The sequence below is a fragment of the Zea mays genome, chromosome 5 (assembly GCF_902167145.1).
Source record: "Zea mays cultivar B73 chromosome 5, Zm-B73-REFERENCE-NAM-5.0, whole genome shotgun sequence".
Classification (NCBI taxonomy): domain Eukaryota; kingdom Viridiplantae; phylum Streptophyta; class Magnoliopsida; order Poales; family Poaceae; genus Zea; species Zea mays.
Window position 1 is genome coordinate 153056889 of NC_050100.1, and position 14907 is coordinate 153071795.

The 14907-nt window shown below is 39.2% G+C and overlaps 1 pseudogene; it reads right to left on the bottom strand.

The window, feature by feature from the left end:
• Positions 1 to 13995: 13995 nt before the first annotated feature.
• On the bottom strand, positions 13996 to 14158 carry LOC111589491 (uncharacterized; annotated as a pseudogene).
• Positions 14159 to 14907: the final 749 nt, after the last annotated feature.

Below are 14907 nucleotides of genomic sequence, written 5' to 3' on the forward strand. Positions count from 1 at the left end.
CACGTAGAACGGGTAGGACCGTGACCTGCACGTCGTCCAGCGCCCCCGTCTGCCCGTACACCAGCGCGTACAGGCTCGCCGCCCGCACCGCCACGTACGGCGCGCGGGGCAGCAGCAGCAGCACCACCACAAGGACGGCCACGACGCCAGCAGCACCACGACCGCCAGCACCATGAACAACACCACCGCCGCCCACTCCGCCGCGCCCGACCGGTGCCTCCTGAAGCTGTACCGCCGCGGACCCTGAGGCTCCTCCTCGCGCCCCCTCCACGTCCGCCAATCCGCCGGCTGGAGAGCGCCGCGGCGGCCGGGGCTCTCCTGCTCACGGGCGCCTGCTCGCACGCCCGAGGGAACCGCCGCCGCCGCTAAAACCTAATCCCTGGCGGCGTGGGGGTGTTTTATAGTGACGGCGTGGGAGTGGATAATCGTGAGCGCGTGGGCAGGATCGTGGGCCCGATTCACGTAATATGCGCAGACTATATTTGCATAAACTGATACACACATCAACATAACTCGTATTATAATTTAGCGTAAGCACAGGTAGATACAATAAGCCAAAAAGGGTCTGGTGCGGTCTGCACACCTGGTCGGGGCTTCCTGTAGGTAAATAGAGTCCAGGGCTCTAAATACTACATCTATATATATATATATATATATATATATATATATATATATATATATATATATATATATATATATATATATATATATATATATATATATAGGGTGATGGTAATGGAAGCCCTGGGCTTCATATAGGTGCGCGGAGCCCCAGCCAGACGAGCCGAGCCTGGTCGAACCGAATGGACTGATCCAGGCGGCCCGCATTAATGCACTGCAGTTATGCAATTATAATAGTTAGTACAAATATGCGTAAACAGACGTGGGCCACTTGTTCGAACGTGGGCCGGTGACGTGTAACCCGTAAATTGGGGAAGCGCATTTAAACAGACAGTTACGACAACGTAAATCTATGTATAAAATTGCATAAATGGTTGTTACTCCCACGATCAGCGCGCCCACGATCCTAAAATTCAGCGGATAATGGATATGCGCCGTGAATTTCGCGTCCACGATATTGGATATACGCATGGTAAAGGGAAAATATTCATAAGCTTCCAAAAAAAGTGGACAGTACGCATCATTTGATAGGACGCGGCTGGGTGAAGGGCGTAATTGCTCTGGAAGATGGCGGCGCCATGGGGTAACGAGTCAATAAGTGAGTATACGACGCCGACGTCTGTTCATCGACCAAATCAATGCTTGGATATCGTAACAATGGTGCAGGAAGAACAACAAGTAGGGAACCAGTTTACCTCAGATGCAAGTACGCATACACAATCAGCTACTGCTGTAGATGCAATTACTCCACCAGCAGCTTTGAGGGCCCCGGGGGTTAATGATCAGACCATATTTGAGGCATCGAGGATGATAGTAAATCAAGGAGGACAACACCTTAATACTATGCGTACTATTGGTGATCATGAACAGGACACACCAGTGATTCTGCAGAGACATGTAAGTAATATTGAACTGATTTGAATTTTTAGTATTGTAGGTTAAATTGTATACAGTAGAATGCAGCTAGAGCTGGTATGACATTCAGTGGTTATATTGTGCATACGATGTAAAACTATGGTCAGAAAAATGTTATATTGTACATACGACATAAAAGTATGTACGGTACCATACATGATACAAGCTATGGAATATATGAATATACAAAATATATTTTATATTTTTGCACAGGAAGTTACAATTGATCCGAGGTTGGTACCTAAGGTTGGTATGACATTCAGTGGGGTGGATGAAGCATATAAATTTTATAGTAGGTACGCATATGAAGTTGGATTTCCATTGAAAAAGTATAGGGAACGGAAAAATTGTAAGTGGTTGAATTGCTCGATGGAAGGCAAGAGTGCAATAAGGGGAATATCAAACCCAAAGGTACGTAGTACCAGTTCGAAGCGGACACAATGCAAGGCCGGTATGAAACTTAAAAAAATTTATGATGATGCAAAAGAGACAGTTATATCAGTGCGTATTGATCTGTTGCACTTGGATCATAATCATGAATTTTTTAAGAAGGATAGCGAAAAGAATCAATTACAATGCAACAAGACGCATGATCTTGAATACATGGAGTTCATAAGTTCAATGCAAGAGAGTCGAATCCCGCAACATTGTATTATGGATTATGTATCAGAAATGCACGGTGGTCCTGAGAGTGTGCCTGTAACAGCACAGGACATGTATAACCTGTAAGTTTATAATATGTTTCGATTGATATTCAGAATTGATATTTGCTAATTGTTGTTTTCGCCTAATGCTAAATTTTGACAATAATTTCAGAAAAAAGGCAAAGCAACGAGAAAGAAATGCAAATGATGTGGCAAAGCTACTATCCTTTTTTGCATCCTGCAAAAAGGATAATCCACAATTTTTCTCTGACTTACAATTGGATAAAGAAGGAAAGATTTTGAGCATATTTTGGTCACATGCAAGCCAGCAAGGGGATTACATGGATTTTGGTGATGCGGTTACATTTGACACAACACATAAGACTAATCTGTATGAAAAACCACTAGGTATGTTTGTTGGTTCAAATCACCACCTCCATTGCACTATATTTGCTTTCGCATTGTTGGGGGATGAAACTGTTGATACATTTGAATGGGTATTCAACGCCTTCAAAACATGCATGGGAACCGAAGGGCCACGAGTGATGCTGACAGGTACGACTGATAATAATGAATTAAATGTATATACATAAAATATGGCTTAAATTTGATATTATTTTCTTTATATAACATGGAATAAGATTCGTACAATTTTGTCATATATGTTTGCAGATCAAGATCCTGCAATGCCAGTAGCCCTCGAGAGGGTTTTCCCACACACAATACATCGTTTATGTCTATGGCATGTGCAAAATAGGTATATGCCTTTTCTAAACGAGTTGTATGCAAGATTTGAGGAAATGGACTTTAAGACACGGTTTCAATCTATAATACATCATCCTTTGACTGAGTTGGAGTTTGAGACTGCATGGTCAATGCTACTTGAAGATTTTCATCTGCACGATAACATTACTCTCGATAAGCTGTATGGAATACGTAAGGATTGGGTGCCTGCTTTTTTCAAGAATCATTATTGGGGTCTAATGTTGTCTACACAGCATAGCGAAAGCATGAACAGGCTTGTCAAAAGTGCACATGTCGATGCAAATACTCCGCTTCATCAATTCGCCAAGCAAATGATGAAGCTTCTACACAGTAGAAAGATGAAAGAGTCAAAGGAAGCAGTGGGAAGCATGGTGAGGATAAATTGTTATGTCGTATATTGATACCTTTATATAAGTGTAAACTAATTTGCATTATATATGCCACAGGGTCAAAAGGAAACGAACACGCTATACATGTTTGAGATAAGGGTTGCATGAGCATACACAAGGGCTGTGATGAATAAATTCCAGGAATCTTTGAAATATGCAACCGCATTCAAGATAATGCACGACGAAGAAGGGGGTGCAAATGATTGGGTAGTGCAACATACAACTAGATCGAATGAAATTGTGTGGGGACAACACCAATTCAAAGTGACAGCTGATGAAGATGCAGGAAAGTATACTTGTGAATGCAAACATTGGGAACATACAGGTATGGAGTACTAAATAGTAAATATATACATTGAAAACATATATACAAAATCTTATGATCGTTATTGTTTTATAGGGCTATTCTGTGTACATGTACTACGCGCGTTTATGCATCTTCAGATTGACCGGATACCGAAGGAATATATTTTACAAAGATACACCTACTCTGCAAGGCAAGATGTTCCGTTTTCAAGAGATGATAGGAATTTGAAGGGGAAGGATGGAGAAACAAAGTCATATAGACAGAAGATGTTGCTAAAAAAGGCAATGAAAGTAGTGCATCATGCTAGTTTATCCAAAGCAGGAAATGATAGAGCCCTAACAGTAATGGATGAGCTTCTCGAGGTACTTTCGCGTTTGGAGATAGATATAGAAGTTGAGGAGACTTGTGGAACTAGTGGAGGAGATGGTATACAGGTATGTAATGTTTTAATATGTATTTTGTAACATATTATTAATCATATTATATTGATGAGGTGTGAAACAATAAAATCTCAGGACGATGATGAAGACAATAGAGACAAAAAAAGGATGGTGAATTTGATGAAAGGAATAACAAGGTTTTGATCATATTGTTGTGAGTGTTTATTTGTAAATGATGTATATTGAGCTTTCAACCAAATTTTCAGGAAATTCAAGACGAATCTAATATACTTGAACAGGGTGTGACCAATGTTCAAATACCTATACCAATACGTCCATTAGAAGAGGTAATATCTTTAACAACTATATTGATTTGCAGTTATACATATACATGATTTATAAGTTTGAGTTATTGGGTTATGATTGAGCTTAAAAAATGTGTTGTCAGTTATAGGTTAATTTGCATGATCACGCAATTATGAATGATAGTGGTGACAATGAACAAAATGATCATGCCAGAAAGGTAATAATGGTATAATACTGTATGTTGGACTGCATAATATTATATGCTGAGAAATATTTACTTTTGAATTGCAGAAACTGGATTTTGCAGTCGATGGGATAAGCTTGGCAAGACCAAATAACTCAAAACCCAAAGGAAGAACAATAAAGGGGAGTGAAGAAAAGGTTATTAAATTGGGAGCAAAAGGTACAAAGAAAATGACCAGGAAATGTCAGAAGTGTGGAATTGCTGATGGTCACAACAGTAGGACATGTTTGTCAATGGAGGAAAATAGACTAAGGTTGGCAAGCCTTGCTGGACGTAAGAGAGGACGACCTTCTGGATCTAGGAACAAGGGTGGCAGTAAAGCTCCTGATTGGAATGAGACAACAACATCAAAAAAGCACGCAATTGATTTCGATAGTAGTGAGTCAGACAGTGATTAGTCTGTTGTATGAGATACGATTAATTTGTTTTTTACAATAAACCTTGGATGATTGACAAATGATTTATATAGAGGTGGCTATTGAAATCTAATAAATAGAGCGTATATTGCTTAATAATGTTGCATAATTGGAAGTACAAAACATCATAGATAACTTGTATGATGATCGTATAATTTGTAAACTATATGACCAGTAATTAGTCTGTTGATAACGACAGCAGTGAGTCAGGCAGCGAGTAGTCTGTTGTATGTGATACGAATAATCTAAGATATACGGTTGTTCAAATCTAATAAATAGAGCGTATATTGCTTACTAATGTTGCATAATTTGAAGTAGGAAACATCATATATAACCTGTATGATACTCGTATATGAACTGATGGTAATATTAATAAATGAGGTATTCATATAACATCTTCATAACATATAAAAAGATCATATTTAAAGCCCACAGAAGTGAAAACATTTGATGTTCACATATTCGCAGCATAACCATAAGTATCCAACCAACTAGAGTTCACAGAAAGAACCTGTGTAACACCCCTAAGACAAGGTAGCATGACAATTGTTCTAAAACAACACATATAAGGAAGCTTCCTAACATTGTTAACTCACAATAATGGCCAAAATACCACAGTACGGTACATTGCCCACACCATTGCTTAGTTCTGACACATAGTTAACTAATTACGCGCAAACATAAATCTCTGGATATCTAATGGAAGTGGCAGCGCCTTGTTCATGCGATGGAATGTGAGTTGATGAAGGGCATGAGCACGTAGGTCTCGGGAATTGTCCTGCAATAAAAGCATAGCATGCATTAGACACGTATATAGCTAACATGTACAAATGATGGCAACCGGATTATAGAAACAGTTAGCACAATCACTTACTGGTTGATTGAAAGAAGTTATGACACCTGCATTGTGATCATAAAACTTCATGTAACTCATTACAAAAAAACCACAGTCATTTGACCCTGTTCTCATTGTTGGGCAATTAGATGACATATCCATTGGAAAATTACCAAACTTAGGAAAGGCTGCATTGGGGCAAACATGTTGTAACGCTTTGCTCAGCCTACTCATTATAACCCTAGCCCATGGGAATTTCCTTCCACCTAAATAAATTGGATCATAATGGTAGTCCTTCCATTCGGTGCCACCAAGTTGTATACCATACGGATTCGAATCTAAAATGTGTATACACCGATGGTGTAGATTGATCACATACAGTGTCCAATGTCCCCTACTAAGCATAGGTACCAATATCTATTGATGAGAAAAGTAAATATAGGTTACATGTTGCTGTTACAATGACATGGTAATTAAAATGTACAGTTAATGTGCTGATGAAACTGGGAACAAAATGTTAATGAGACTTACCGACTTGCATTTATCCAGATTTACCAAAGGAGGCAATGTGTTGTGCAAGCAATTCTGTAACACATTTTGATCAAACGGCTGAGGATTCTTGCTGTGACGTTCCTGCTCTTCAAAATTTAACAGAGCCTATAAAACCAAAAATAGAGTGTGTAAGTATATTTTGTGTATAGTTACAATAACTGTGAAGAAGAACCTACCCCAACATTGACATCAAGTATTAATCTGTTAGATGTCATAGTTCGACGATGATTTTTGGAATCATCACGAACACACTCAATGAAACACTGCATGAAGACATTCTCAAGACATTTGCCCTCCGCGAAAGATTCATAAATATCCATACAGTTTGCACTGTATTCACCGTAATCTATGACAACCCTGTATGATGAACAAAGTTATATATTCATATTGCATAAATGAACCAAACTTATAAATACGGTATTCGTAATTTGGGTAACATGTACCTGCTTTGGTCAATGTCCTTGGAACAAATTAAATCCCACAGAGAACGAACGCACTCATGCTCTATAAGGGGTGGATCAGATCCAGAGTTTGTTGTCCCTTTCAGTGTATCATCCTGAAATGCAACATGGTTGTAAGTGGTTGAACATTAAAAAAATCAGTTTAATGTCATAAAATGCATTATGTAATATGTATGTTATCATACTGACATGAGGAGTTGGGGTCTGGTCAAAAACTGGCCCACTGTCATTGTGTTCCATTTCCTCTGTTGCCATTTCACCTCTCTACACAAAGGTATATAATTAGTATAATTGTGTAGTATGTATAGTAAAATGGAATTATAACATGAGACATGAACTGCTAACAAACATTTTTTCCGGTGTCACGTCAAATTTCGGCAAGCGGGTGCAAGCTGATGTGGTTTGAGGTGTGATATTTGTGTTCCTCAAAATGATGTTTCGAACATCAAAACAGAAATCCTGTTGACAAAAAAGTGTGGTTCGTATACTGCTAAAAAGTAGTATGCATACAATGTACGTATGATGAGTAAAAATGGTATTGGAGTTGGACAAATTACCTGTTGATCTGTAACCACATCCGATTCGTCGGGACATGTCTCAAGCACTCTACGGATATGCTGTTGTCTTTCATGAATTTCTTCAAACTGAGTACCACCCAGCTGGGTCTCGAGCTGCGAAGCTTGGGATGGCATATCGGGTGTGACTGGGTGGCATGAACAGTGTGTCCTTGTACACAATTATATTGAAAATAATATATGTCAAAACTTGCATTATATATCAAATGTTGTTGTGTATACTTGACAAAAACATAAGCTATTAACTGTACATATAACAAAAACTGTATGCACATGTCGAAAGATAAAATGTTCTGAATAAGGGATAATTGTATGACTGACCTGCTGAATCAGCCGAATTCCCCGGATGCTGTGGCTCATCAGTCTCGTTTTCTAAATTATCAGACTCGGCACGTAGTACCTCGTCTATCAATTCTATAAACTTGTCTGCTATGTCGTATTGCTTCTCAATAATTTTGTCAATGTTGTCTTTTATGGCTATGCATGACTTGTCAACCTCCAAGTCATATGCAGCAAGAATGTCTGTGAAATTAGATCGATGACGATGTGGGAGATCGTTGATCTTACTTGACATCATCTATTTGATAGATGGAAGTTTGATGTTAAAAGTTGGCCGAGGCGTGGGGGCAGGGCGCGGTGCATCAAAAATATTGGTCCTGCACTTCGGCTGGTTGTTCAGCAAAAATTAATAAGAATCCTGTCCACCTTCCTATTCTATTTGTTCCATAAATATTCATAAACAATGTATATAATACATCATAAACTTGCCTCGGATTGGCGATCGATCTTAGGTCCAACTGCATAGCATGTCTCGGTCGAGCTTCGGAACTAGAAATAAAATTGAAGTGACTGTGAGTAACCAACTGTGTAAATGTGCATAACCAACTGTGAAAATATGAATAACTTACTTCACAATGTCCGAAAGGTTCAGCCCCATGGCGTACCTTCCTCTTGTCAGCTTTGGTCAAAGCTTTTATGCTATTCTTATCAAAGAATTTAATGCGAGGTGTGCCAGTCTTATTTTGGGGGGCAGCGGTTGTATGCAGGTGATCCAAGTAATACAACTACATAAAAGAATTACAATGTTCAATAGCTATGTAAGTAAACGTAACCAACATCGTAAAACATGTTACATAACTACCCACAGTGAGCAACCAAAAATGAAATAAATGTGCATACGGAAAAACACTATACTTACAAGGACAACAATGGAGCATCCATATATAGTCGTGGAGACATTTGTGGTGATTCGGTTGTGCCACTTCTTCGCAGCTTCACATAGATCATTAAAAATCAACTGGCACCAGTCGATCTCATGGAAACGGTGCATTTCTTCTGTGAGAAGCACCTCATGATATGTTATGCCCCAGCTAGCAGTTGGAAACAGCAGACGGTTGAATAAAATGAGGAAGAAACATCTGATTGAAAGGTCATCATCCTCGCCTTTCCTTAAACGATCCTGTAGAAATGTCACATTGAACTCATCTTTGGCCACACCAAGCTCAGCCCTCAAGTTGCTTGCTGCAACTGCTTCGTCAATCCCCAATGGTTTACCACCTCCATGATTTGGCACACCAAGGATAAGATGAACAATGTCCTTTGTGATCTTTAGTTCCTTTCCTGGACCAGGACGAATTGTCATGTCCTTGGGGTCTAGTTTGTCCATCAACCATTGAAGGTGTGATCTACTACACAGCGCATCTATTGTCATATCAAGAATGGTAGAGAAACCTTTACGTCTTATAGCCTCACGTTGTCTTTCATTCAAAATGTTAATGCTTGCAATGACATTTTAAGGGTTGCACCTCACATTAAGCCTATGTTAAACAATATAAAACATGAAATAATTTTGTTATTATAAAAAAATATTCAGAACCTTACAAATATGAAATTGTTTGTTGGGTATGCATAACATTAACCTGTCGGGGTAGCTCCTCATGTTTAATCCTCTTTGTCACAACTTTTCTTAACACTCTTGTGTGGCTTTCAGAAACATTACGCTTCTTCAGAGCTGGCATGAAGTCATCTTCATCAGAATCAATCTGAACTGTTTCATTGGTCAAATTTTGACTGTCAACATTTGGAGGATTTCCATCTTCTGGACATGGATTAGACTGTTCTGCAGAGGGAATGTCAACACTGAAACACTCCTGGCTTGACTGAATTGTTATACGTTTGGGGTTATTTGGAGGACGGTCCACGTGCTTCATTTTTTCAAATTAAAAGCTGCATACATAATACACAATATTGTAAAAATTAAACTGTTATATATGCATATGTATTTATTGTGTGGTATGATTGAATCAATGAACCTAGTTGTTTTAAATACCAAGCTTAAAACATCTGAATATACTGTTCTTTATTTACATTTGCATACATATACTGAACTGTTCAATCATTAGGAAAAACTGAATATGTTTCAATAAAAACAGCTCTTGCTGTAACCAATAATGTATTAGCTGTAATCCTCTGAAATACATAAATGTATGCACTAAACAGATATGAAATTTTATATAAAAAATATACTCTATGAAAAACAACTAGTTGACTGCTCATTTACTAAACACAGTTGCATACATATTCTGACATGATATACTATCATAAAAACTGAATATGTTACATAAAGTTGCATACAGTTGCATACATGAAACACAGTTGCATATATGTTCTGTCCTGTTCTACAGTCATAAAAATCTGAATATGTTTGAGCAAAACAAAACTTGCTATAAACAAGCTGTATTGTCTGTGACCTAGTGTAATAAATAATGTCTGTTTTGTAATAATAAAAAAACTGGATATGATTCGATAAAACATATACTGAACTGTTCAATAATAAGTGAATAACAGACCTTGCTGTAACCAATAATGTATTAGCTGTAACCAATAATGTATTAGTTGTAATCATCTGAAATACATAAATGTATGCACTAAACATATATGAAATTTTATATAAAAAACATACTCTATGAAAACAACTAGTTGACTGCTCATTTACTAAACACAGTTGCATACATATTCTGACCTGATATACAATCATAAAAAACTGAATATGTTGCATAAAGATGCATACAGTTGCATACATGAAACACAGTAGCATATATGTTCTGTCCTGTTCTACAGTCATAAAAATCTGAATATGTTGCATACAATTGCATACAGTTGCAAACATAAAACACAATTTGCATACAAACTGATATGTTTGAGCAAAACAAAACTTGCTATAAACAAGCTGTATTAACTGTGAACTAGTGTAATAAATAATGTCTATTTTAAAATAATAAAAAACTGGATATGATTCAATAAAACAATACATGCTGTCAACAGAAATGTATTAACTATAAAAATAATGGAATAAATAAATGTATGCAGTCACAAAAACAACTAGATGACCACTCAATTACCAATTGAACATAATCTGTGAAAAAAACTTTAACTGATGTACATAAACATGTAACCTAATGTGCATAAACAACTGTGTAAATGTGTGTAACCAACTGTGTAAATGTGCGTAAATGTAATAAATCAACTGCATAAATATTTTCCACCCTAGCCGTAATCCACACAATGCAGAATGAACAAAAAACAACTCGTTTGTTGACGGTCGAAGTCGATCCAATGAAATGCGCGCGAGCTAGGGTTGGGAAGAACACACCGAAAATGGTTGGGGAAGGACTACCAATTGGAGCGGTACCTGTTGACGGCGGCAAATGTGGAAGATGGCGGAGAACGTGGAAGCAGTCGGGTCGGCGGAGAGCGAGGAAGCAGACGCGTCGGCGAAGAAAGTAGGGTTTTCTCCGGTCTGGACTCTGGTCTCCTGACGCAGCGGCGGCAATATTGGAGCGTGGATTGGGGACACCGAGGACGTGCCTCTCAAATGTCGTTTGCGACTGGATCGACAACGAGCGGCGAGGGGCTGGAAGAGTCGTCGGAGAGGGGAGCGGAGTTGTCGGGGATGGAAGAGTCGGCGGAGATTCCCGGAGTCGTGGCGGGGTTGGGGTTTTGCGGTTATGGAAACTGAGCCGGGAGCAAAGGAGCTAATCGCGGGAGCACGTCAGTATTGATATGGAAATTGAAAAGTTGGTCGGCTGTGAATGCACGTGCGTTCATATTTGGCTGGGGCTTCCTCTAGCTAAATAGAGCCCAGGGCTCTAAATACATATAGTATATATATATATATATATGGCAGGTATAACAGGAGCCCTGGGCTTCCAATAGTTAATGGAAGCCCAGGCCAACCACCCATGTAAACTAGTTCAACCTAGCGCGCCCAACCAGGCTGTCGGGTGCGCCACCTGCCCCACGTTTGTTAGCGCAGAAAAAGGAATGCATGCATGAGTCAAACACGATCCAATGCATGTGCATAAATTTAGGAAAGATTTGTGCGGCGGTTTCTATTTTAAAATCATTTATTTTCTCCATAAATTTAGGATCGCTGCAACAGCCATGCAGCTAGACGCGTAAGGACCATTTTGTCATATATATTGAGACTAAATATGCTACACTGTGTAAATAATTATGCAATTCGATATACTGCGTAAAAATATGTTACCAGCTGCATGCACACGAATTTATGATGAAAAATAATGTGCAATGAAAGGAAATGAATTACATGCATAAAAACAAAAAATCATATTTAATGTTTTATTTCCTTCATAAATATATGATCCCTCCAACAGTCATGCAGCTAAACACATTAAATCTAGTTTATGATATATACTGATACAAATTATACTACATGGTGTAGGTATTTATGCAATTCGTTACACTGCGTAAAAAATCTGGTATGTTGTTCACTAGTGGACGCATCTCCGGGTTGGAGCGTAATAACCTTAAGTTTTGAGAAAAAAATCCCTCAATTATAAGCATATATACCGAGCCAATGTGAGAGATTGATAGCTCTAGTAGGTTGTTATTACGATCCTATTTTTATGGCAGATCCGAAAAACATGGTAGCCGCATGCATGCGGTTATACAGATCCAAAAATTATGGCAAAATGCATGCATGAGTCAAACACGTTCTCTTGCATGCGCGTAAATTTAGGAAAGATATGTGTGACAGTTTCTATTTTAAATGCTTTATTTCCTCCATAAATTTAGGATCGCTGCAACAACCATGCAGCTAGACTCGTAATTATTATTTTATGATATATAGTGATACTAAATATGCTACACTGTGTAGATAATTATGCAATTGGGTATACTGTGTAAAAATCTGTTACCAGCTGCATGCACACGAATTTATGATGAAAAGAATATGCAATGAAAGGAAATGAATTGCATGCATAGAAACAAAAAATCGCATTTAATGTTTTATTTCCTTCATAAATATAGAATCCCTCTAACAGTCATGCAGTTAAACACATTAGAACTAGTTTATGATGTATATTGAAACAAATTATACTACACGATGTAGGTATTTATGCAATTCCTTACACTACGTAAAAAATCTGGCATGTTGTTCACTGGTGGACGCATATCCGGGTGGAGCGTAAAAACCTTAAGTTTTGAGCATAAAATCCCTCAATTATAAGCGTAAATACCGAGTCAATGAGAGGTTGATAGCTCTAGTAGGTTGTTATTACGATCCTATTTTTATGACAGATCCAAAAAACATGGCAGCCGCATACATGCAGTTTCTATTTTTATACAGATCCAAAAATTATGGCAAAATCGTGGGAGTTTCCATTGCATGCGCGCAAATTACGAACAGCATAAATTAAGGAATTGCCTTTCCAATGTGCATGCAGTAAACTGATATATGAACTCCGTGTTCAAGCATAAAATCGTACAGTTTTAGCATAAATAGTACATGTGGTAGGCATAAAACACAATAATCGGAAAGAAAACTGCGCCGGATCGGAGGATGTCACGTGTGATCATCGCTAAGCACATCTCGCGCCTTCCGTGACGTCGCTCGCTCGAACATCGGCCTCATGCGTCGCCGTCGCTACTCGCACGTCGAAGGGCATCGCTTGCTCGCCGGCCTTGGAAGTGTCGCCTCCTCGGGGCTTCGGGGACGCCGCCGCTTGCCCGCACAAGGGCCCCGCTGCGGATCGAGGAACCTCCGCCACCGCGCATCGAGGAAATGGAGTTGCGGCCACCGGCCTGGGAACCGCCGCCGCCGCACAAGGGTGCTGCCGCCGCTCGCCCTCTGGATCAGGGGCCGCCATTGCCGGCCTGGGAACCGCCGCCACCGCATGTCGAGGTCGGGGAGCCACGGCCACCGCAGTCACTGGCCGGGGTTCACCGCCGCGCGCGCTATCGGGCAACCGCTGTCGCTAATGAATCGAGATGGGGCGTGAAAAACTAAACCCTAGCACTCCGGGTCCTGTTTTATAGACGTTCGGATGTGGTCCGGCTCGACCGAATTGCACTGTCTGGCCTGGGCTTCCTTTAGTTATTGGAAGCCCAGGGCTCCTAATATACAATATATATATATATATATATATTATTTCTTTCATTTAATAAGCTACACAATATATATTGTTTGCTAATAAAAGTGTCGTATGTCAAACAATGTCATTATTATATACTAGTCTAATACATGTGTGTTGCGACAGTACTCAACTATATTTGAAGATATTGATTGGGTGACTAAGCCACATTTGAGAGTATTAATGGACCCTACACATAAAAATACCCATAATAAATGTATTTAATGTCAAAGTGAACATATGTTCATATACCAGATATTGAACTGGTAAAACAAATATTACACTTGATCTTAGCCAAAAGACTAAAAAAATAAGTTAAAAAGGAGTCCCTATGCTCAAATTAAATTATAGTCAATGTTTTGGCTTAGGACTTGGGAGCGAGAAGATGGTGAAGATGTGATGCCCTAACCAAAATCATCATTGAGATTCCATAGGTAACACATGCAAATTCATTTATGGTGATGGCTTAACAATTTTCTCCAAGTTTAGCAAGACATAGAAAAGCACAAGTACGCCAACAAGATCATTCCTGAAATATCAAATACATCAAGTTTATCCTCTAATGCTTAACATGCTTACTGAAATACATACTTGCTCTTGCCTTTAGAGTATCATATCAAATAATAAAAATGTAACTACCTCTGCATGGATCAGAAACATACGTCAAACTCAAGTAGCTCAGTGACCCGCTTGGCAATCAAGGCTTCATCACGTCCAACTTGACCTTTGACCTTGACGTATCCACCTACCAAGCACAAAATTGCTAGATCAGAGAAAGCCCTTGCAGACAACAGCTATATATCCCTAAAGTATTGTGCGCTCGTTACAGCCAAATTGAGAAACAAAGGGTATGAGTGAAAGAACGAACTGGCTAGATGATTAAGCTCGGACGTGAACTTCTACGTCTTGAGCAGCTTGGCTTGCTTATTTGAGAAGCTTGTATCCTGGTCAGTGGACATCCACTACGAAAAACATGACAATTAGAGCGGTCTCTACCAATAATAGATCCGACAAGAACAACTGTGACCAGACGAAGCGCACGCTAGGTAGATCTATCGTTGAT